This window comes from Camellia sinensis, chromosome 12 (assembly GCF_055761805.1).
Source record: "Camellia sinensis isolate YWXY chromosome 12, ASM5576180v1, whole genome shotgun sequence".
Lineage (NCBI taxonomy): Eukaryota > Viridiplantae > Streptophyta > Magnoliopsida > Ericales > Theaceae > Camellia > Camellia sinensis.
In genome coordinates, this window is record NC_138972.1 from 95,997,529 (window position 1) to 96,020,777 (window position 23,249).

Consider the following 23,249-nt stretch of genomic DNA (forward strand, 5'->3'; position numbering starts at 1 on the left):
TTCTTGTGTTTTACAGTCCGCTCGAGCGAGAGAGTTCACGCTCGAGCGAAAACCTGAGTCTCACGCTCAAGCGGAGGTCGAGCGTCCGTCAAGCGTGAATTGCATGCATCCAATACTTTTCATGGAGTTTACAGTCCGCTCGAGCAAAGGAAGTCACGCTCGAGCGGATTTCCTTTGTCTGCATGTCCGCTCGAGCGTAGAAAGCCACGCTCGAGCGAGACCCCTGTTTTCTGAAAATTTTGAAAAGTGTTTTAAAGTGCATCTTTGCATCCTCTTTTCATCTTAGGCATTCCTAAGCCATGTTTAAGGCATCTTAATAAGGATATTGATGTAGAATCACACCGAGTCAAGATAGGGACTAAGTTGTTGATTCGCAAGTGTGTAACTTAGTATGTGTTCGTTCTGTAACTGTGTAGGGTTGGCATCCGATGACGCTCATTAGTTGCTTATAGCCCAGTGCTCTGTGAGTAATAATGTTGTAAAGATATGTTCAATTATGAATATTTTCTGAATGATCAACTGTTCTGTTTACTGAAACGTTACTGTTTAATGAACGAATGTTTGTCCTATTTGTAAACTGTATTCGTGGCATCCTTAGCAACTTACTGTTACTGTACTGTTACTACTACTATCACAGAGATCTCTGTCGGTTCCTATGTTTGGAACCATTACTGTTTACTGTTATGATGGCCATCAACTGACTATTCGGTCTGTTAAGACCTATTGTACTGTTTTGCTATTAGATGTACCACATATAACTGCTATGGTTTCTAAATGACTGATATGACTGTTTAATGACTGAAAAGACATTCATTCTTAACCTCATTACACAGTTGTTATTCACTGGGCTTTAGCTCACTGTTTATATTTATATGTAGGTGTCCAGGCACCGGACCGGAGTTAGGAGCGTCGGGTTAGCTCTCGTTTTGTCAAGCCAACCATTGTGCCTCACATTGAGGTTCCAAGTCTGACCGAGCTAAGGCTGTTTTAGGGTGTCATAGTTTCACCCTTCCGTCTCTGTTTTGTAATACTGTTTAAGACTTGCACTATACTGTTGTGGTAGGGATTTGGTCTCTAACCTGAATGTTTGTATATATGACGTATGTATATATTGTTTTGGTTTTGAATGTGAATATGTTCAGAAAAGTCTTTTTGCATTTAGAATGTCACTGCTCATTGGACACCTTTTATTTACTGTTTTGGCTTTCGCCAGCCCCTTACTCTGTATTACTGTCCCTACTGTTAAGCAGGCCTTTGGTAATCACGGTTTACTGGCCGGTTACGATGCTAAACCCGTAGGGGCGGGTTTGGGTCGTGACAGAGTGGTATCAGAGTGATATCAAACCACGAGTTATACCGCACACACGTGTCCAAATGAGCTATAGGATGTCTTAGAAAAGCGATTAGGGCATTACATGAGCATTGAAAAAGTGTGTGTGGCAATGATATGAATATATGTACTAATGTGCTAATGTGTTTAAGTAAGCAATTCCTATGTTTATTATTACTGTATTGCATATAGTGAAATGGACAATGTAAGGAATGCCGATGAAACAGAATCATCTGATGCCAGAATGACAAGATTAGAAAGAACAGTTGAACTGTTGACTGAGGCCTTGAGGCTACAGCAGAACCAATAGCCCCCACCTTCTCCGGTACAACCTGAACAGAATGTTAATGAGGATATAATTGCCTTAACCCAGAAGTTCAGCAAAATGAAACCACCATCCTTTCAGGGAGGCCTTGAACCACTAAAGGCCGAAGCATGGGTGCTAGAAACGGAGAAGTTGTTTGAAGTGTTTCCGTGTTCTGAGGCACACAAAGTGTTACTGGCTACCTTCACTTTACAAGAAGAGGCCAGACGGTGGTGGATGTTTGTCCGTGACACCAACAATGTTATGACTTGGGCTGAGTTTAAGGGAGCCTTCTTTGAGAAATATTTTCCTCAGTGTGTCAGGGATCGTAAAGTAACTGAATTTGAATAGTTAAAGCAAGGTACCATGTCAGTAGCAGAGTATGAATCAAAGTTTACCGAACTCGCCAGATATACACCACACATGGTGGACACTAATTATAAAAAAGTTAGAAAGTTTGAAGGCGGCCTTAATGTAGAGATGCTTGACAGAATCAATGTGCTGAAATTACTAAAATATGTAGATGTTCTTAACCGAGCAATAATGGCCGAGTCAAATATCGAAGCATTGAAACAGACTGAAACACTAGCAACTGAATGGCGTGGTAAGAGACGGGGTTTTAAGTTTAAGAAAGACCGAAATAACTCATCGAATAAGAAGCAAAATACAGGGTCAACAACCAGTTCTAGCCAGGGAAGTGGTTCCATACCACCCTGCTCCGAATGTGGGAAAAGACATAAAGGGGTTTGTTATAAAATTTCTGGTGCTTGTTACAGGTGTGGCAAGGTAGGCCACATGGTTAAAGATTGCCCTTCCACAACTCAAGGCAATAGTAAAGCTGCAGCTAGCGCCGCAACATCAACTGCTCCACCGAAACCCAACCCCAAAGCTACCAGAAAAGAGCCTCTAAGGCAAGGCCGAGTGTTCGCACTTGTACCGGGAGATGTGCAGAATACCGAGACCGTTGTGTCAGTTATACTCTCAATTTGTGCTCAAAATGCTTATGTTCTGATTGATTCGAGGTCTACACATTCATATGTCTCGCATGCTTTTCCGCGAAAACTAGATAGACCACTGGAACCTATGAATTATTTGTTAGCTGTATCTTCACCTGTTGGGGGATCCATGACTTGTGCTTATATGTACCCTGCATGTGAAATTATTGTTGGGGATGTGCATTTGTATATTGATTTACTGCCTTTGAATATCGATCATTTCTATGTGATATTGGGAATGGACTAGTTAACAAAGTATTATGCTACCATAGACTGTGTAACAAAACAAGTTGTTTTCCGTCCACCTGGATTGCCTGAATTTGTATTTAACGGAGTTAGAGTAGTACCTCCCCCATACCTGATTTCATCCATGAAAGCATTTAAACTAATTAGAAAGGGGTGTAAAGGGTATCTATGTTGTATATTGACTGTACCTACTAATGCTAAAGCTAATGTGGACAGTATTCCTATAGTCAAAGAATTCCCAGATGTTTTCCCAGATAATTTGCCAAGGGATTTGATTGACAGGGACATTGAGTTCACTATTGATGTGATTCCGGGTACACAGCCAGTTTCCAAATCACTATTGATATGATTCCGGGAGACAAAAGAAGACATGATGAGAAGATACCCTGAGTTGTTTCCTTTGAATCCGGTGTTCTTCCAGAATGAAGGTAACTCGAGTTTGGAGGACCAAACTCTTTAAGGAAGAAAGACTGTAACAATCTCGACCCATGATTAACGTTAATCCATGCTTAATTATGCCTAATAAGTAATTAAAGTGAAATTTTGCATCATATGTTGCTTTATGCGTGTTTATATCTGTTTAACGTAGAAAGATCTGTTTATGTTTTCGTTTCAGTTTGCGAATTGAAGGCCTTATCGGCATCCGATTCAGAAATTGACTTGATTTATGTGTTAATTAAAATTTTTAAAATTTTATGGTTAGTTTAATTAAAATTTGAGTCGGAACGATTAAATTAGAATAATTAATGCTCAATTAAGCCTAACTAATGAAATTTTGATCTAAGCTTATATAAGGCACCTTTTATACCCCCACTCATTCTTTTCCTTCATTTTATATACATCTTTGAGCTCACAAACACACACAAACGTGAGAGAGAGAGAGAGAGAGAGAGAGAGTGTGTGTGTGTGTGTGTGTGTGTGTGGAAGATTTGGTTCTAAGCTTGAGAATCTTGTGAGACTTGAGCTCAATTAAAAGGAATTACTAGAAAAGAGAAGGTTTTGGAGAGAACTTGGAAAACTAAGCTCTTACACTTGAGAATTCAAGGCTTGAGGTAGAAATTCACTCATTTAGTTGTATATTTGTAGTCTTTAATGCATGAATTCAAGAGAGTTAGATAATTAAGCCAAGAATTAAGTTTAGGAAGAAGAATTAAGAAGATAGTCATACTTGCATGCAAATTCTTTTGCATTTAGAGCTTGATTTTGAGGAAGTCTCACATGCATGCATTGATCATGGCTTGATTTTGGAAGTTCATCATATTTTACATGTTTTTACCTCATTTGATTATGGTTTGGAAAGTTAAAACTCATACTATTACATGCAAGTCTTATTTTTAACATTTCAAATTTGGGTTTTGTATCATTGACAAGCTTTTAGGCATAGATTTTACGAAATGATTTAGAATTCTCATGTTTTTCAAGTTTATATATGATTTTTCAAACTTTTGGCCCAAAATGAAGAGTTTGTAGTGTTTGAATTGAGTTTGGAAGCTTGGAGGTGAATTTGGAAATTCCAGAATTCGACCTCCACGCTCAAGCGACAAAATCATGCGCTCGAACGACCACTTTATTTTTGCACTTCCGCTCGAGTGACCAAAAGTCCACTTGAGCGTAAAATGCATGCTCCCAGAAGTTTGCGTGTTTTGCAGACCGCTCGAGCGACAAAAGTTGCGCTCAAACAAGGATATGTCTCTCACGCTCGAGCGAGCATCGAGTGGAAAAATCAAGCAACCAGCACTTTTGCAAAAGTTTACAGACCGCTCGAGCGACAGATCTTGCGTTCGAGTGACCACTCGCATTTTGCATGTCCGCTCGAGCGTCAGAAGTTACGCTTGAGCGAGGACCCCTTTTTCAGCAAGTTTTGTTAAGTGTTTTCAAGTGCATTTTTTGTAAGGCCCCAGTGTCCCACATCGGGAATGGAAGGGGAGTTCCTGGGCTATAAAAGTAAAAACCTGGACTCTTATATAGCATCAAGGCCTTTTCTCGGGTGGTAAGATCCCTATTAGAACTCTCCAGTTAAGCGTGTTTAAGCTGGAGTAGTTCTGGGATGGGTAACCCACTGGGAAGAACAAATCCGTGCAGGCGTGGCCCAAAGTGGACAATATCGATGACATGTGAAGGGTTGGGACGGTACAAATGGTATCAAAGCCGACTCTTCGGAGTACCAAGTGTGGGCCCCTGGCGTCTCTTGGTGCATGTGGACGGGATTGCAAACTGGCAAGCTACTGCACGGGGACGTGCAGCCTTATGGGGGGTGGATTGTAAGGCCCCGGTGTCCCACATCGGGAATGAAGGGGGAGTTCCTGGGCTATAAAAGTAAAAACCTGGACCCTTATATAGCATCGAGGCCTTTTCTCGGGTGGTGAGATCCCTATTAGAACTCCCTAGTTAAGCGTGCTTAAGCTGGAGTAGTTCTGGGATGGGTGATCCACTGGGAAGAACAAATCCATGTGGGCGTGGCCCAAAGCGGACAATATCGATGACATGTGAAGGATTGGGGCATTACATTTTTGCATCATCATTCCATCATAGGCATTCCTAGGCCAAGATTAAGACACCATAATGAGGATAAAGAAGAGAAACACCAAGACAAGAAAGAACTAAATTGATAACTCTGGGTATGTAATTCAATACGTATCCGTTCTGTATCTGTGTAGGTCGCGCGCCATGAGATATCTAAATTACATACTATGTCCATTTACTTAGAACTATCTGTTATCTTTGAGTAATAACTTAGTAAAGCTATGTACAAGTTCAATTATTTTCTGCAAATGAAATAAGATTTGTTCTATAAAATGCTATGTTTTGTACTATGAATGATTTGTCCACCTTTGACAAATATTTGTGACATTAATGCTGGGATTTAACTATGCTATCTGTACCCGGACCAAAGTTCCTTATGGAACTGACAAGTTATCTGCACCCGGCTGGAGGTTCCTTTATGAAACTGACAAGTTATCCGTTCCTAGTCCGGAGGTTCCTTATGGAATTGACAAGTTATTCATACCCGGCCGGAGATTCCTCTATGGAACCAACAAGTATAATCTTTGATATTCTGTATGTGATATGTTAGCGCTAACAGATGAACTATGTATGATCAAGCATGAATTTTGATTTCTGTCAATGTCTTAAACAAGAATACGAATATGAATCTATTCTATGTACAAACTTAGTTATAGGACATCGTTCATTTAACCCTTTACTCTATTATTATTCACTGGGCTCCCGCTCACTATTTATATTATGTATGTAGGTGATCAAGCACGTGACCAAGCTCAAAGTTGAGGACCTGGCGTCTCAGTTTTTTTGTCAGCCAGCCTTTGTGCCTTCCAAGGAGGTTCCGGGTTAAGTCAAGTTTAGCAGCTATTTTTGTGAATGTATTAGGCTTAGTTTCTTTGATTTTCGGTCAAGATTTCTATTAGTATGTGCATAGAGTGACGTGTAAACACATTAACTTTTAAGATTATCTGTCTCATGTATGTCTTCACAGCTCGATGGACTATGTATATTTTATATATTTACTTTCGCAGCCCCTAACTATATGTTGTTCTATTAAGAGGCCTTTGGTAATCCAAGGATTACTGGCCAGTTACGACGCTAAACCTATAGGGGCAGATTTGGGTCGTGACATCCATTTTCTAAGGTATTGGCTTAGTTTTGAAAGGGTTCAGAACCACGAACCTAGAGATCTATTTGAGCTCAGACTCGAAAGGGTTCGGATCCACAAACCTAGAGATCTATTTGAGCTCAGACTCGAAAGGGTACGGATCCACGAACCTAGAGATCCGAAGCGCTTGGCTTCGAACAGGTTCGAATGCAATCTAGAATTCGCTCCATTAATGAGTCCCAGAATACTTGCGGGCTCAGAACTTTCCTTGATCTATGCACCAGAACCATGGGCGTAATGGAGTTCGAACAAAGGACCCAATCCCGAGGACGGTGAGTGGGGATAAATTCACTCTTCAGTTAAACTAGCCTATACCCGGGTCGAAGTGGCATGATCTAGGGGTCCCTGAAACTCGGAAATATTTGCGGCAGGGCGTTCTCTTGAACTACCCCTAACCCTTTGAGATGATTAGAGATCATTGGTTAGGTGTGGCTAAGAAGAAGGGTTCGCTAAGAGGTTGATCTCCTCTTCGGGGTTTTTCTCATCCTCGGAGAGGTCACCTCCTCGGACAAGGTGGTTAGAGAGAATATTCTCTATGTGTCTTGCACATGGGCTCCATCCTATATCATGAGGTGCCTATAAATAATACACATCCATAGCTTTACAAGGGATGGATTTTTAGAAAGATAACTCTTGGGAAACAACTAATTTCCCTTCTCCATTATCAACCTTAAGAGTGGAAGTGGGAGATTCATAGGAGAGTTTTGCCATTATTCTCTCTCTAACCACTTTGTCTTCTTCTTCACCAAATCTCTTATCTCCATCATCTCTTTGCTTTTGTATTCTTAGTTATGACTATTGAAGAATCTAAGCCTCTCATCATTTCTAGAGAATTCGAGTTTTCTTCAAAGATTTCTGAAGATCTTCGAATTTTCCAACAACGTTCTCAAACCCTTTCATACACACTTAATTCTTAATTTGCTTCATTGTTTAATTATATAATTGCTAACTAGTTTTAATTGTTTTGTTGCATGATTTGAGTTGGTAGGTATGGTCCAAGTTAAGGCTATTCACGGGTCGAGTCGACTCGAGTTTACTGTCAAACCGACAACCGAACTGACTTCTTCGAGTGGAGAGAAATGTCATCCGTTCTCGACCGAGTACTGTTCGAAACCGCAACGTATCGGGCCACGGTTTTCACAGTCGAAATCGGTCCGTGCGCACACAGAAAACAGAGACATGAGAGAGAGCAAGAGAAACTGAGTTGATTGGTTAAGTGGCTAATGGTGTTGCGAATAACCCTCATCCATTAGAGGAGATCTGAGAGGGGTATGGGAAGTCGGGAGATCTGAGAGGTGAGGGAAAGTGAATGAGAGATTTGAAAAAGGAAGGGAATGGTGAGAGGAAATACCAAAAAAATGAAAACAAAAATAACTATGAAAAGAACGAAGCAATCTTGTAGCAGTGGGCAACATGGATCTTGTAGCAACGGCGACGCAGTGATCAATGTATTCGATAAAGATTGATGAAGATTGATAAAGATAAGAAAATATAATGAAAGAGATGGAGAGGATATACTTGCATCTCACAAAGAAGGGTGAGAAAGATAAAAATGATTCGAATGAGGTCAAAGTGAGGTGAGAGAGCAATATACAAAAATAATTAAAAAAATGAAAAGACTAGTCTGTGATAGAACAGAGTGAGGAGATAGAGTAATATACAAAAACAATTGAAAAATGAAAAGACTAGTATGTGACATAGCAGTTACATCTTTTATTTAGAAAACATAAATCTCATACAAATGGGTGATTTGAGAAGGTAGTTCACTTTTAATTCATTTTGGATTATATTATTTTTTATATTTTTTACACATAAAAAGATTATAAAAAAAAAAAAGCTTTTAACCGACCTTTTAAATCAGTTCAAAATTAAATAAAAGTAAGAATAGATAAATAAATAAAAATAGAATGTTATATACATCAATTGGTATATCAATATATATTATAACATTATTACTTTATTTCTAACCTCATTTATTATATAAATTATAAACATTTAAAATTTTTAAAATTATATTATGTCATCTATTAATACACTAATTGATATATTAATTAATATATACAACATTATTCAAAAATAAATTGTTAGACTTATTTATTTTGATGATTCATTTAATTATGTTTTAATTTATTTGAAAGAGAAAAATAAAATCCAAAATGTATTTTGGTGATTTATTTAATTATATTTTAATTAAAATTTATTTTGATGATTTATTTGAAAGAGAAAAATATAATCAAAATTTATTTTGTCCCATTATTTCTCACCTAAACCTTTATCCTCATTGTTGTTAGAATGTATTTAAGGAGTTCAAGTAGTCCAAAACAAAGGTTCAAACAGCCTAGCACAGCAGCAGGCTAAGAGGTTCAAAAGGTTCAAGTAGAAGATATTTAAATTAGTAATGATGGAAATACAATGGCTATAAAGGTTCAAAATGCCAAAAGGTTCAAATGGTTCAAGTGGAAGATATTCGAATTTGTAATGATAGAGTGGAAGATATTCAAATTAGTAATGATGGAAGTACAACGGCTATAAATTCAAATGACTACAATAGCTATAAACGGCTATAAACGGTTATAATTTTCATTATATATACCAAAGCCTCTAATGTAAACAAGTTACAAAAAATATGAAAATATTGTTTGATCTATAATCACTCACATCTATTCTCAGAAATTATACACTAAGCCTTATAGCATTAAGCTCATCTTTCCTGTGTGAGGTTTACAGAAAAATCAGAGTTTAATTTTTATATCTTTCTTTGAGAGATAATTATTGTAACTTTCTGTAAAAGCAAAAATACCTTCTTTTCAACCTTGTAAGAGTGTAATACACTTAGTGTTCTTGACTTAGAAAGTCTGTATAAAATCTGTGGAGGATTGTTCCATCTGTGAAAAGGTTGCTAGCACCTTGTGAAGCTAGAAGATAGTGAAAAATCTCAAGTGAAGCTTGAGGAGTGGATGTAGGCTTGGTTGAAGCCGAACCACTATAAATCTGTTTATCTCCTCTTCCCTAATCTCTTTACTTTCCTACTACTGCTATATCTATCTAATATTCATGTATGTTAATTATACTTCATTTTTATTTTGCTTGATCATTTACTACTAAGTTCATCATTGTGGTTGTTAATAATTTGTTGTGTTAGTAGTTAATTTTATTGGGGTATTATTAACTTTAATTTATAGAAACCTAATTCACCCCTCCTCTTAGGTTGCTTTTTGGGTAACAATTGGTATAAGAGCCTGGGGCTCTTGTTTAGATTTAACAATCTTGAGTTTTTGATCAATAGCAACTATGTATTTTACTTACTCTATGTAATGACCCCGACCTCTGATTAATGCTAATTCATGATTAATTATGCTTAATAGTAATTTAGGAAGGATTTGGGATTTATTTGCATGTGTATTGCATTATTTATGTGTTTCTATCTGTTTGCGATAAAATGATCTGTTCATGTCTTTGACTTTAAATTGCGAACTGAAAGCCTTATCGGCGTCCGAATCAGAAATCGATTTGATTTATGTGCTAGTTAGGATTTATAGAATTTTATGGTAGGTTTAATTAAAATTCAGTTCGGAGCGATTAAATTAAATTAAATAATGTTAAATTACATTAGTTCAATAATTTACGACATTGCCATTAGTGGGCCACTTAGGTACCATTGCTTGGAACTCTATTGCATACACTTCATAACATTTTCCTCAGCCATTCTTTGTGACCAAAAACGTGAGAAAGAGAGAGTGTGAGAGACTTGTTTTCAACAAGAGAATTGAGCTTGAACTTGGAAGAATTGAAGAATTGTGTGCATACTTGAGCTTCTAGGCTTGGAATTGAGGACCTAAGGCAGGAGACTCATCCTCTCACTTATGTATTTGAGTTGTTCTAACATGGCCCATGGTGATGTTAGTGATAGAAGTCTTGTTGTGGCTTAAAATGTTGAATTTAGAGCTAAATCATGCATGCATGTGCATATCATGGAGTTTGAAGTTGTTTTCATGGAAATTCTTGCATGCATGTTTACATTTTGGTTGAAGTCCATGATTTCATCTTGTTTTTGAAAGAATTGGCTCTTAGGAGCATGAATTGGAAGCCTTGAGATTGATTAAATTCATGCATGTTACATATCCATCATGTTCTTGAAGTTTATTTGAAAATTGTGTTTAATTGAACTACCTTTGGGCTTTGATTTCTCAAATTAATCTTTGAAACATGTCATATTATGAGTTTACAAGTGTTTTCTAAAAAATTAGCCCAAAAGGATCGAATTTGATGCATTGTTGTTGAGTTTTGAGCTTGAGGTTCAAATTTGAAAATTCCAGATTTTGGACTCACGCTCAAGCGGGGAACTCCACGCTCGAGCATAAATACTGGGTTCATGAAGTACGCTTGAGTGGGTAAAATGACGCTCGAGCTGGAATTTCGTGTATCCAGTACTTTGCTTGGGTTTACAATCCACTCGAGCGGGTATCGAGCGCTCATCGAGCTCCCATCGAGCGTGAATTTCTTGCATCCAACACTTTTACTGTAGCTTACAGTATGCTCGAGCGGATTCCTTTTGTCTTCATGTCCGCTCGAGCACCCCTGTTTCAGCAGAATTTTGAAAAGTGTTTTAAAGCGCATCTTTGCATCCTCATTCCATCATAGGCATTCCTAGGCCATGTTTTAGACTCTATAAAGAGGATAAGAGATTAGAAACACACTAAGAGCCACCGAAATAAGTTTTTTACAATTAGAACGTGTGTTTCAAATGTGTATATGTTATGTGTCATGTAGGTCACGTGCCACGTCCTGTCTGATCGATCTGCTCTGTCTGTCTGTCTCCAAGCCCACTGTGAGTAATAACTCTGTAAAGTTATGTTTAACCTAAGTATCTTCTGACTGGTATGTTATAATCTATTTTCTGAAATGTTATCTTACTAATGATGAATGAATGTCCAATTTTCTGAAAAATAATTGCGGCACCCTTAGTTCACGTGGCCCTCGCCCGGGGGTAACAATACTGTGGCTAATCTGCATGTGGCCCTCGCTTGGGGGTAACAATACCGTGGCCAATCTACACATGGCCCTTGCTTGGGGGTAACAATACCATGGCTACTTGCGCGCAAGTTATGGACCTTTGTGGTCGTTGGTACCAACTATGTATGTGGGTCTCTGGACCAATCTGTTCTGATAGCTAATGGGTGTACCACGTATGATCTTATGCAAAATCTGAATATGCAAATGTATAAGAATCTGTTTCTGTTTTGAAGTCTAATTATGCTCTGAATTAAATACTGGATTCTAACTTGTGATGGACATCATTCATATAACCCCTTTATTCTGTTATTATTCACTGGGCTTTCGCTCACAGTTTATTTTATGTATGTAGGTGAGCCGGCACACGACCAGGGCCAGAATTGACGCCCTTTTGTACCGTTTTTGGTCAACCAACCGTAGTGCCTCCCAAGGAGGTTCCGTCGAAGTCTAACGCCAGGGCTGTTTTTATTTTCATGCTAGTCTTTGTGTAAGCACTGTATAGTCAGATCTTGGGAAGTTCACTTCTGTAAATATTTTGTAAATACTGTGTATCTGGACTGGCATGCTTATATATATATAAGTAAGTTTTGAAATGTTCTGTCTCATGTACGTTATCACAGCTCATTGGACCTTGTCTATTTTGTATTATTGCTTCCGCAGCCCCTTATTATTTGTTAATCTGTTCAGAGGCCTTTGGTAATCCACGAATTACTGGTCGATTACAGTGCTAAACCCATAGGGGCGGGTTTGGGTCGTGACACTCTACTGTTGGACAAGCTAGCAATAGGCCACCGCTCTTTGATGGTAGTAATTACATTCATTGGAGAAAAAAAAATGACTTTGTATCTTCAAGCTACCAATTATGCTTGTGGCTCATTATCACTAAAGGTCCTAAAATCCCTACCAAGGTAGTAGACCATATCAGTGTGCCTAAACTTGAAGATGAATTTGATGAGCGTGATTATAAACTCCTTCAAGCTAATGCTAAAGCCAAGCTTATTTTTATGTGTGGATTAGATGCAAATGAATATAATAGAATTTCTAGGTGTATTACTGCTAAAGAGATTTGGGATAAACTTGAAATCACCTATGAAGGAACTAGCCAAATAAAAGAGTCTCAGATTGACATGCTTATTCATGATTATGAACTCTTTACTATGGAATCATTTGAATCTATTTTTGAGATATTTTATAAATTTACCAATATTATTAATGCTGTAAAATCTCTTGGTAAATCTTATACTAATGATGAGCTTGTAAGAAAAATACTTAGGTCTTTGCCAAATGAATGGAAAGCTAAGGTTAGAGCTATCCAAGAAGCAAAAGACTTGACAAAATTAGGCATTGAAGAACTCCTAGGCTCACTCATAGCTTATGAATTTTCAATGATAGATGGCAGCAAAAAGGAAGCAATTTGGAGAGAAAATGATAGAGTAGCCAACCTGTGTCTCATGGCTCTTGGAGAAGAAGAATCCACTTAAAATGAGGTAATTTTTAATTATGTAGAACTTGAAAGTGCTTTCAATGAATTACATGACATATTTAGAAACATTTGTGTTAGGAATTCTAAATTGAAGAAATTAGTTACTTCTCTTTCAAATGATGTGGGTGTTTTAAAAATTAAAAATGCTACTTTAAAAAATGACTTTACGTCTATTGCCAATGAGAAAAACATTTTGAAAAACAATGTTGAGGATTTAAACGAAACTCTTGAAAATTTTGAAAATTTTGTAAAAGGAAAAGAAAACCTCAACAAGCTTATTGGAAATAAAAGATGTGTTTTTAACAAAGTAGGCCTTGGTTTTAATCCTCTTAAACCTTTTATGAGATTAAATGTTCTTGAGACTAATCCCCATGGACCTAAGAAAGTATGGGTACCAAGAAAGAAATCAAGATATTTTGTAGGTGGAATCTCAAAGAACACCAAGGACTTCGAGAGAAAATGCACAACAAGAGTGTTCAATCTAAAGAGCAAAATCAGCTCCTACAAGAAGAAGAATGATGAAATGAAAATCACCAAGATAAACAATAGACGTAATGTATGGGTGAAGATTCCAAAGAGGTAAATGAAGATATAACTCCTAACACACCTTTAAGCTTAAAGTTCTATATTCTTTAAGGTGTGATTTGTGTACAATAGGTTGTGTCTAATCATTGCTTCCATGTAACCTAATTGTACTAAGTTTGCTAAGTCATGTTCTGCTAGTTTCTTTCAAACATTCATTGAACTCAAAAATGAGAATTATATTATTTTAATGAATGCCTATTAGAATATGAATGATTTATGTATTCATTAACATTTTATATCATGTCATCCATTGCTATGAAAAAGAGATAAGAAGTGATAAATTTTTTTGTGAGCATACTTTTCACATCTTATATATGACTTCGTACTAATATGTTAATTCCTTTTTGAGTCATATCTTTATAGAATCAATTTTGATGACATGACATGGTTTTGAGATGTATACTATTTATATTTTGAATTCTACATTTGTGATCTCAAGAATACGCTCAATATGAAAATTTTATGCTTATATGCTTTACATTGAAATATTTGAATGAGTTGTGAAGTTTCTTGATTATGATCCATCAACAATGTCTAAATAAAAAGAAGTATCATACATTTGTAGAGACATTGCATCTATCCTATTGAATATCTTTTGAATATGGATTATATTGGCATACATCTCATGAAATGCTTTTGATTAATAAATTGTTGAATTAATTGTTTATAACATTCATGTTGTGTTCCATATTGAGTAAAATGTTTTATCACACTTAAGTATGTGGATTGAATTGATAAAAATGCCTCTTGATAATATTATGTAATTAAATGAGATTGTTGCATCATTTTTTAATAAAACAAAGAGTATAACACTATTTTCTTATGCATATTATGCTATGTGCTACAACTTGAAAATGCTGAAAAATAGCATTCCAAACTCTTGTTTGATCATTGAATTATTTTTCACTTTTTGAGTTTGTGATAAGAAGTGATTTGTGCTGTATTTTTATTGAGTAATAGTGATTGTTCTATGAATGCTATATTTATACAAAATAGAAAAGGGTAGCACTCACTTAGGGGGAGAAATCATTTTGCTAACATACTTGTTAAACTCTTTTGAGATGAACTCCTCATGAAAGAAAATTGAATATTGAAAAGCTTCCATCTCTTGAATCTAAGGTATGCCTCATATATTCTCTTAATCTTTTGAGGTAAAAATTCTATCTTATATCCCTTGAGCTAATACTGTTATTACTTTGATATGAAAAAGACCGATTATGCTTCATATGATTGGCAATGTATACTCTTTGATGATGCTCTTACCTAAAAATATGCCTATGCTTAAATGTGTGATACATATTGAAATTCATGATTTTTCTTGGCATATGAATTGCTATACCTTGAACATGCTTCATTTTTTTTGAATTACATTAGCTCCATGAGATTATATTGAGTTTAACCTATTATGAGTAATATTTGATATTCTACATAATGCTTGAGCTATGATTATTAAATCTTCTAGTTTGCATATTAGTATCCTTGGTAAATTGCATGTTGGTATCATTTTGGCATCCGATTTGATATTATTGACGAGAACATTTCAGCTATGAGTTTCATTTGTCATATCTCCTATTGATTTTGCCAAATGAAACAAGGGAAAGAATTTAAACTTGATTATTTTTTAAAATCCCCTCAGTTTCTATTCTGTTTTTGATATCAAACTTATGGGCTTGCACCTTCACATGTTACTATTTTATTTTATTTTTTGCCCATTATTGTCAAATGGTATGAGTTTCAATTGTGTGATCATTATGTGTTATCATTTTTTTTGATATCATAGAGCTACATTGATATGGATGATTATTTGTGTTATAATGAGACTTACATTCTTTCATCCTATATGTTGTACCATACTCCCTCCTTGTGCTTAATTTTGTTGAAAATGTCATTGGGGGAGAAAAAGAGACTTGATTGTTTTAGTATCTCTGATTATTTTGGTATCTTTATGCTTTTGGTATCTTAATTCTTACAACATAACCTTTGAGCTGATTAGTTGTTGATAATGTAAGAGGAAGATTGTTTTCCTCAATGAATAGTGACTTGAACTTTAGCTCCATATTTATGCTCTTGCTTGGCAACCTTGTTTGAACTATGCACTGTTATGTCTATTATAGTCTTGAGATTAGTATGCTCTTGCTAAGAAATTGAGAATTAGATCATGCTCAAATGCTTCTCATATACTCATTAATAATTTGGTCTCTCATTATTATTATTTTTGTTTGGGCTTAATTTTCTTATTTTTTTCTCTGCTTTTTAATTTCATTTTTCAGTACTTAAACATAAACACAACAACAAATCAAAATACAAATATTTACATAAAAAATCAAAAAAAAAACCCTTCATTTTTTTCCGACCATACGCCGATCTTACTTACTCGCCTCTTCCATCGTTTTCTTCTTATTTTTATCACCTTGGGCGACCCTTGACGCCTCTGCCCCTGTGCTTTCGTCGAGGGCGACGACTCCCCACTTACTGTCAAAGGCTAAGAACAACGTTGCTCCAAATCGGGCCATGGAGGTGGTCTTCCGTTTAAGCTCTTTATTTTCGGCCTTCAGTGCGCCTATTTCTGCTTGCGCATCCTTGTACATGCGTTGGAGCAGAGAGAGTTGGGTGTTGACCTGATGGAGCTCACTCGTCCTGTTCTGCAATCGGTGAGCCAATTTTGTGACTGCCGTCACCGTCACCGTCTCCGTCTCCATACAGAACGTCAGTGTGAAATAATTGGCTTCTATGTCAGATTAAGCTACCATGATTTGCTCAATCGACATCTTAGGAAGGTTAGGAAGAGGAATGACAGGAAGAGTAGGAGTAGGGACACTCGGCCCAGCAGAGCTTATGGGATTGTTCAGGTCCAGAAACAGAGTGAGGGGACGAGATGAGGAAGCCATGGTTTAGAGGTGAGAGGTGTAAAAGAAATGAGTTGCGATGAAACAGAAGAAAGTGGTGAAAAAGAGATAGAAGAGAATGTTGAAGAAGAAAATGGACGAGTGTGATTAAAAAGAAGGCTGAAGAGAAGACGACAATGAGGGAGAGATAGCCGAGGCGAGCAGCAATCGAGGAGAGCTGCTTTTGTCAACCAATGAAGCAAAAGCTAGGCCGCGTGGCAACAGTGTTTTGTGAAAAAAAAAAAAAAAAAAAGACGCGGAAGAGTTGTATGTGCATGCATATATGTATATATATTGTATAGCTATGTAATATATATATATATATATATATATATATATATATATATCTTTGTTGATTGACCGTTGATTGACTCGTCTCGCTTTTGTTGGTTAGCTGACGCAAAACTGATGACGTGTGTCCGACCCAATTTTCGAGGGAAAAGAGAGAGACACACGAATCGTATATATATGTATATATATGTTTTGAATTGTATAGATGCCATTTATCACTATCATTTTCCTCCTCCTCCTCCAGATTCTGACTTATAATTTCCTTTTGATAATGTCACAGGGGGAAAAAATTATATGATGTTTTGTATTATAGTATTATTTTGTTATGATGTTATGTATTATGGTATTATTTTCAAATTATGGTATTATTTTCAAACTAATCTAATGTTATCTTAGTCTCATATCATATCTCTAATTAAAACTTATTTATTACACATGTGCTAACCTATGTATTTTGAAATGAATTCAGGGAGCATGACTTGAGGGGGAGCTTTTCTTACTCCCAAATCAAATCAAAACATCATTGTGTGCCATCATCAAAAATGGGGAGATTGTTAGACTTATTTATTTTGATGATTTATTTAATTATGTTTTAATTTATTTAAAAGAGAAAAATAGAATCCAAAATTTATTTTGGTGATTTATTTAATTATATTTTAATCAAAATTTATTTTGATGATTTATTTGAAAGAGATAAATAAAATCAAAATTTATTTTGTTGATTTATTTGAAAGAGAAAAATAGAATCAAAATTTATTTTGTCTCATTATTTCTCACCTAAACATTTATCTTAAATGTTGTTAGAATGTATTTAATATTTAATTAAATCAGGAGTTCAAACAGCCCAAAACAAAAGTTCAAACAACCTAGCACAGCAGCAAGTCAAAAGGTTCAAAAGGTTCAAGTGGAAGATATTCAAATTAGTAATGATGGAAGTATAAACGGCTATAAAGGTTCAAAAGGCCAAAAGGTTCAAAAGGTTCAAGTGAAAGATATTCAAATTTGTAATGATGGAGTGGAAGATATTCAAATTGGTAATGATAGAAGTACAATGGTTATAAATTTAAATGACTACAACGGCTATAAACGATTATAAACGGCTATAAATTCAAATGAATACAACGGTTATAATTTTCATTATATATACCAAAGCCTCTAATGTAAACAAGTTACAAAAAATCTGAAAATATTCTTTAATCTATAATCACTTACATTTATTCTCAGAAATTATACACTGAGCCTTATAGCATTAAGCTCATCTTTCCTGTGTGAGATTTACAAAAAAACCAAAGTTTCATTTTTATATCTATCTTTGAGAGATAATTATTGTAGTTTTCTGTGAAAACAAAAACACCTTATTTTCTACCTTGTAAGAGTGTAGTACATTTAGTGTTCTTGACTTAGAAAGTCTATGTAAAATCTGTGGAGGATTGTCCCATCTATGAAAAGGTTGTTAGCACCCTGTGAAGCTAGAAGATAGTGAAAAATCTCAAGTGAAACTTGAAGAGTGGATGTAAGCTTGGTTGAAGTCGAACCACTATAAATCTATTTGTCTCCTCTTCCCTAATCTCTTTACTTTCCTACTACTGCTATATCTATCTAATATTCATGTATGTTAGTTATACTTCATTGTTATTTTGCTTGATCATTTACTGCTAAGTTCATCATTGTGCTTGTTAATAATTTGTTGTATTAGTAGTTAATTTTATTAGGGTATTATTAACTTTAATTTGTAGAAACTTAATTCGCCTCCTCTTAGGTTGCTTTTTGGATAATATAAATATTATAAAAAGTTGAAATGAAAAGACTGGTAACTAACTCTCTGACCAAGATTAAGTGCTCTTTTGGCAACTTAGTAAAAAGTTACATTTGTAACTTGTTTGTTAAAAAAAACTAGGTTGGCTTTTTTAGTAGCGAGTCATTTGGCAAGTCCAAAAAAGCCATATATAAAATTATAATTATATCTTTTATTTTTTTTATATTTACATAGGTGAAAATATAAATTTTCTACATTGGGTGGAGGTAGTTTAGTCATTTTATTGTGATGTGACATCATAAATAAATATTAATAAAAAAATCAAAAGTAACTTTTTACTAGTTTCTCAAATCACTTTTCTAAAAAAGTTCAAAGTCTGATTAAAAGTCAAAAGTCAACTTTTAACTATCTTCTCAAAATATCTCTAAATAAAAGTAAGAAGCTGGCTCTTCTATCAAGAAATCACAGAGTCCTATATGTAAAAAGAATACAAAATTATAATGACAAGAAAGAACGGTGCATCTACCTTTGCATCCCTCACATTTTTTTTATATAAAATTTCGGTCAGTCGGTTTCAATGAATACAATTACTTGAGACCCGACAGCCGATTGTGAATCCGAACTTTTGGTATTTTCTTATCTGACTCTGACCGAATTAATGTTTGAAATCAACTGCATGTAGACGGGTCGGGCCGGATCAGTCAGGTTTTACGGGTCGGAAAAAATTTTGAACAGCCCTAGTCCAAGTTATTAAGCACAATGTAATGTGTTTGATGTAATAATCTCATATAGAAATACAGTATGTAATTGCTTAGAACACAATAGATGAAATATAAAATAAATTTATCATACTCAACAAAAACTATATAATATCTATAAAATGCGCTTCATTTCAATGAAACCCGTGCCTTGCCTTGTGCCTAAGCCCCAAGAGACTTTTACACCTCAGTGGACCTCTTGCCTTAAATAAAATTGGTATTCGGTTTTCTTTTTTAATTATTTTTTTGTGTATGAACTTTGAATGCATTTTTTTTAGAAATATGAATATGTTAAGAAATAAATCATTCACTCTGTTTGGTTTCAGCTTTTAGAATAAATTTTTCAGAAAATTCTACTTTTTCATTTTCTGTATTTTTTTTGTTTTCACTGATTTTTTTTAATATTTTAAGCAATTTTTTAATTTTAGACACACCTGACATAAATACGCTTAAAAAGTATAATATTTGTGAAAAAAATCTTTAAAAATTTCACTAAATACCAAAAATACAAAAAAAAATAATTAAAATTCAATACATTTTTCGTATTTTTTGTGTATTTATTACTTTTTAAAAATATTTTTTCACAAATATTTTACTATTTAGATACATCTATGTAAGGTGCATCTAAAAAAGGGGGAAAATTAATTTAAAAATATTCACTAAAAATTTTTTAAAAAAACGAAAAATAAAAACTCAATTTTTTAGAAAACTGAAACTAAACACACCGATCGACACATTTAGCATATACTCAATAAAAAATTATCTTCTGTAAAGGAACATGATATGCAATTTTAATATATTATTATTCAAAATGTAAACTTTTTGAAGCTTTGGACATCAATGAGAATGCTACATATCCTGATATAATAAGTTCACAATAAACTTTGGTTTTCTCAAGTTGGCCCTCAAGTTTATAGAACTTAAAAAATATTCCTCAATTTCTTGTTTATTTTTCTTTGGTGTTTGGTATCCATGCTTGCTTATGGATGATCCACACGATGTTGGACTAACAATGTACTACATAACTGTCTTTTAAGAAAAAATTGTTTCTTATCCTGTATCCCACTAATGTAATCATATACCGTGGATTTAACATAGTTATTATCCTTTTCAAATCATAAGCAAAAGTGTTCTGGTGCTGCAGGTGAACGTCTGAAAGAAGCTGCAAATATCAACAAGTCTTTTTCGACATTGGGATTTGTTCTTCCTTCTTTTCCATCCATATTGTTGTAAAGTTAATTAAGAAGTTCAACATCTATCCTTTTGAAAGGTCATCATGGGATTCAAATTTGATTTATTGTTTTCCTTAAATTGATATTTTATTATTTTAGTTTTGGGATCTTCAAGCTTGTGGTTATGAACCTTGTGAATATGTCTAATGGAAAGCCACTCCATGTTCCTTACCGGGATTCAAAGCTTACATTTTTGCTTCAAGTGAATAAATGCAACTTTTTTTATGCTGAATGGGTCATACCAATATCTTATTTAGAAAATTATGTGTAGTTTTATTTTGAATCTATGTTGATGCTGCAAAGCTATTTCAGCAAAAAAAAATAATAATAATAATAAAAATCACGTATTGAGAGTTCGGAATACATGGTTCATGTACTAAGAGTTCAGATGATTGTATAGACAATACATGAGAGTGTAGAATAGATATTTTACATGTACTCAAGCGTTGTCATCTAAGACATAGGAAGTATTTTGTAAGATTTTAATAATATTTTACATGTTTCATGCTTTTTGTAAGATTTTAATTTTAGTATTTTTTATTAAAGAAAATTATGTGTTCAATTTATTAGTATTTTCCGTTTAACTTTTTCTTCTTTTATTTATTTATTTATTTATTTCAAGGATCTTCTAACTTTTAAATAAGGTTTTTCGAATTAAAAAAAAAATCAACCAAAAAAATACTGTTAAAATAAAGTAATTATTCAAAAATAAATCTGTCAAGTTGTCTTGTCCGATTTGTTTGTCACTTGCATCACTGGTTGCATTTGATTTGTATGAATGTATCATGGAAATAATAATTATAATTTACCATCAGAAATTACTCGCTATTAAACCGCGCGGTAAGAGAGATCTTTTATTTTTATTTTTATTTTTTATCTTAAAATATTTATAGTTATTAAATTATATCTCAAAATTTTTATATTATAAATTTTTGATATAATTTAATAAAAAAATGAATTGTAATTGTAAAATTATAACCAAATGGATTACATAGAGTTAAGCTTTATCAAATTAGCTACATAGACTATAGTCAATATCTATAGCTTCTATAATACCATGTATCTTCCTTTAGCATTGTCTTTAATAATGTCAATGAGGGTATGATGAAAATCAATTGGCTGTAAAATAATATCAATTACTTCAAGATCAATTTTCGTAAGATAATCTGTAGCCCTATTAGTTTCACGCCATGTATGAGAAACTATGCAGTTGTCGAATTTGTTTAGGAGCTCCCAAATCCGAACCAAACCACACTTCTCCATTGATTGTTTTAACTGCACTAAGAGAGTCAAATTCAATCCATATGAATTTAATGCCGAGTTCTAAGGCAAGTTTAAGTCTTCCCCATATTGCCTATAACTCAACGACAAAAATATTATGTACATCTTGAGGATGAAGAACTTTAGAAGCATAAGCATATACCGGATCACCCTTATAGTCATGAAAAGTCCCACCAAAACTAGCCTTAAGATTATTTCTACCACCCCTAATAAATCCATCCGCATTCAATTTCGTCCAACTATTTTTTGGTTTCTTCCATATCAATTGTTGAATCGGTTGCGAAACAAGTTTAGAAAGATGGGTATCTTCAAGGCAGTGTAGGACGATCAACAACAATTCTTCGTTCGAACATATCGATAATGACTTGGGTAACAAACACAAAGTATTCATATTCATATTCATATTTTCTTTCTTTTGTTTTCAGAAATACAAAGTATGTTGTTTACTATCTATATATATAGGTTTTTGGTCGTTGGTAGTCCAAATCCTAGTGTGTCATGCAAACAAGAAAGAAATTTGTAAACAAACACTAGTAAGTGATTAAGTTTTGTTTGTTATTAAACATTCTTAAAATGTTCATTCTTATATCTTATCTCATTTTTATCTCTAATTTAATATAAATAATAATTTCATAAATATTTTAATCCAAATAAATAATTATTAAAATTAAGTGAAATTTTTATAAACAAAAACATAAGTATAAGATTCATCACCTATTTTATGCATTGACAAATATATCAATTTGTCATAGTATTTTTTTTCATAACTCTTTAGAATTTTAATAGGATTACCCTTTTTACACTAAAAAAATTCATAATTTGATGTAACAAAAATAATATATTTTATACTACAATTGTTTTGATTCAATTGCTATGTATGATTTTTTTAATATAATATTAATATTTTTTACAATTAAAATTTCAAATTTAATTAAGTTAAAACTGTTTATAAAATTGTTATTCATATTATATGAGTAGGGTAAAATTAGGATAATATACACCATTCTGGAAGAATGAATTTTGGAAATATTTTATGACAAATAAAATTTAATTGTTCATATTAAAATTTGTTAGGACTTTAATAATTAATAGTAATTTTAATTGCAAAATAAGACTTATTGATATTTTTTTCAAAAAACTACCCAACAATCCAAACATGGAAAGGTTTCTAAAAACGTACATAAGCGGTCACATTTGTTCCAGAAACTTCCTAATCTTGTGCTTGGTTTAGGAATTTGAGAATGAATTTGAAAAGGAAAAATATAGGTGAAATATTAATTTCACATACCTTTTTTTATTTCTCTTTCCAATTTTTTTTTTTTTTTAAATCGTCTAACCAAACACTGTGTAAAATAACGTAATTGTCTACAAAACTCTCAAGTTCACGTGTTATGATGCAGATCAATGTCAGTATTACTTCCAA

General features: G+C 34.0%; 1 long non-coding RNA gene across 6 annotated transcripts in view; it reads left to right on the plus strand.

Annotated features, from left to right (window-relative positions):
• LOC114269649 (uncharacterized) overlaps positions 1 to 20,628 on the plus strand; it is a 35,750-nt gene extending 15,122 nt beyond the window's left edge. The window contains exons 4-5 of one of the 6 annotated variants that reach the window (XR_014346840.1): positions 12,948 to 13,617; positions 20,458 to 20,628. This is a non-coding gene — a long non-coding RNA (uncharacterized LOC114269649). Of the gene's footprint in view, positions 1 to 878; positions 3,304 to 6,128; positions 8,498 to 11,907; positions 12,149 to 12,828; positions 13,830 to 20,457 lie in introns of those variants that run through there. The other 5 variants (XR_014346841.1, XR_014346837.1, XR_014346839.1 and 2 more) reach the window with 5 other exon arrangements.
• The last annotated feature ends 2,621 nt before the right edge of the window (positions 20,629 to 23,249 follow it).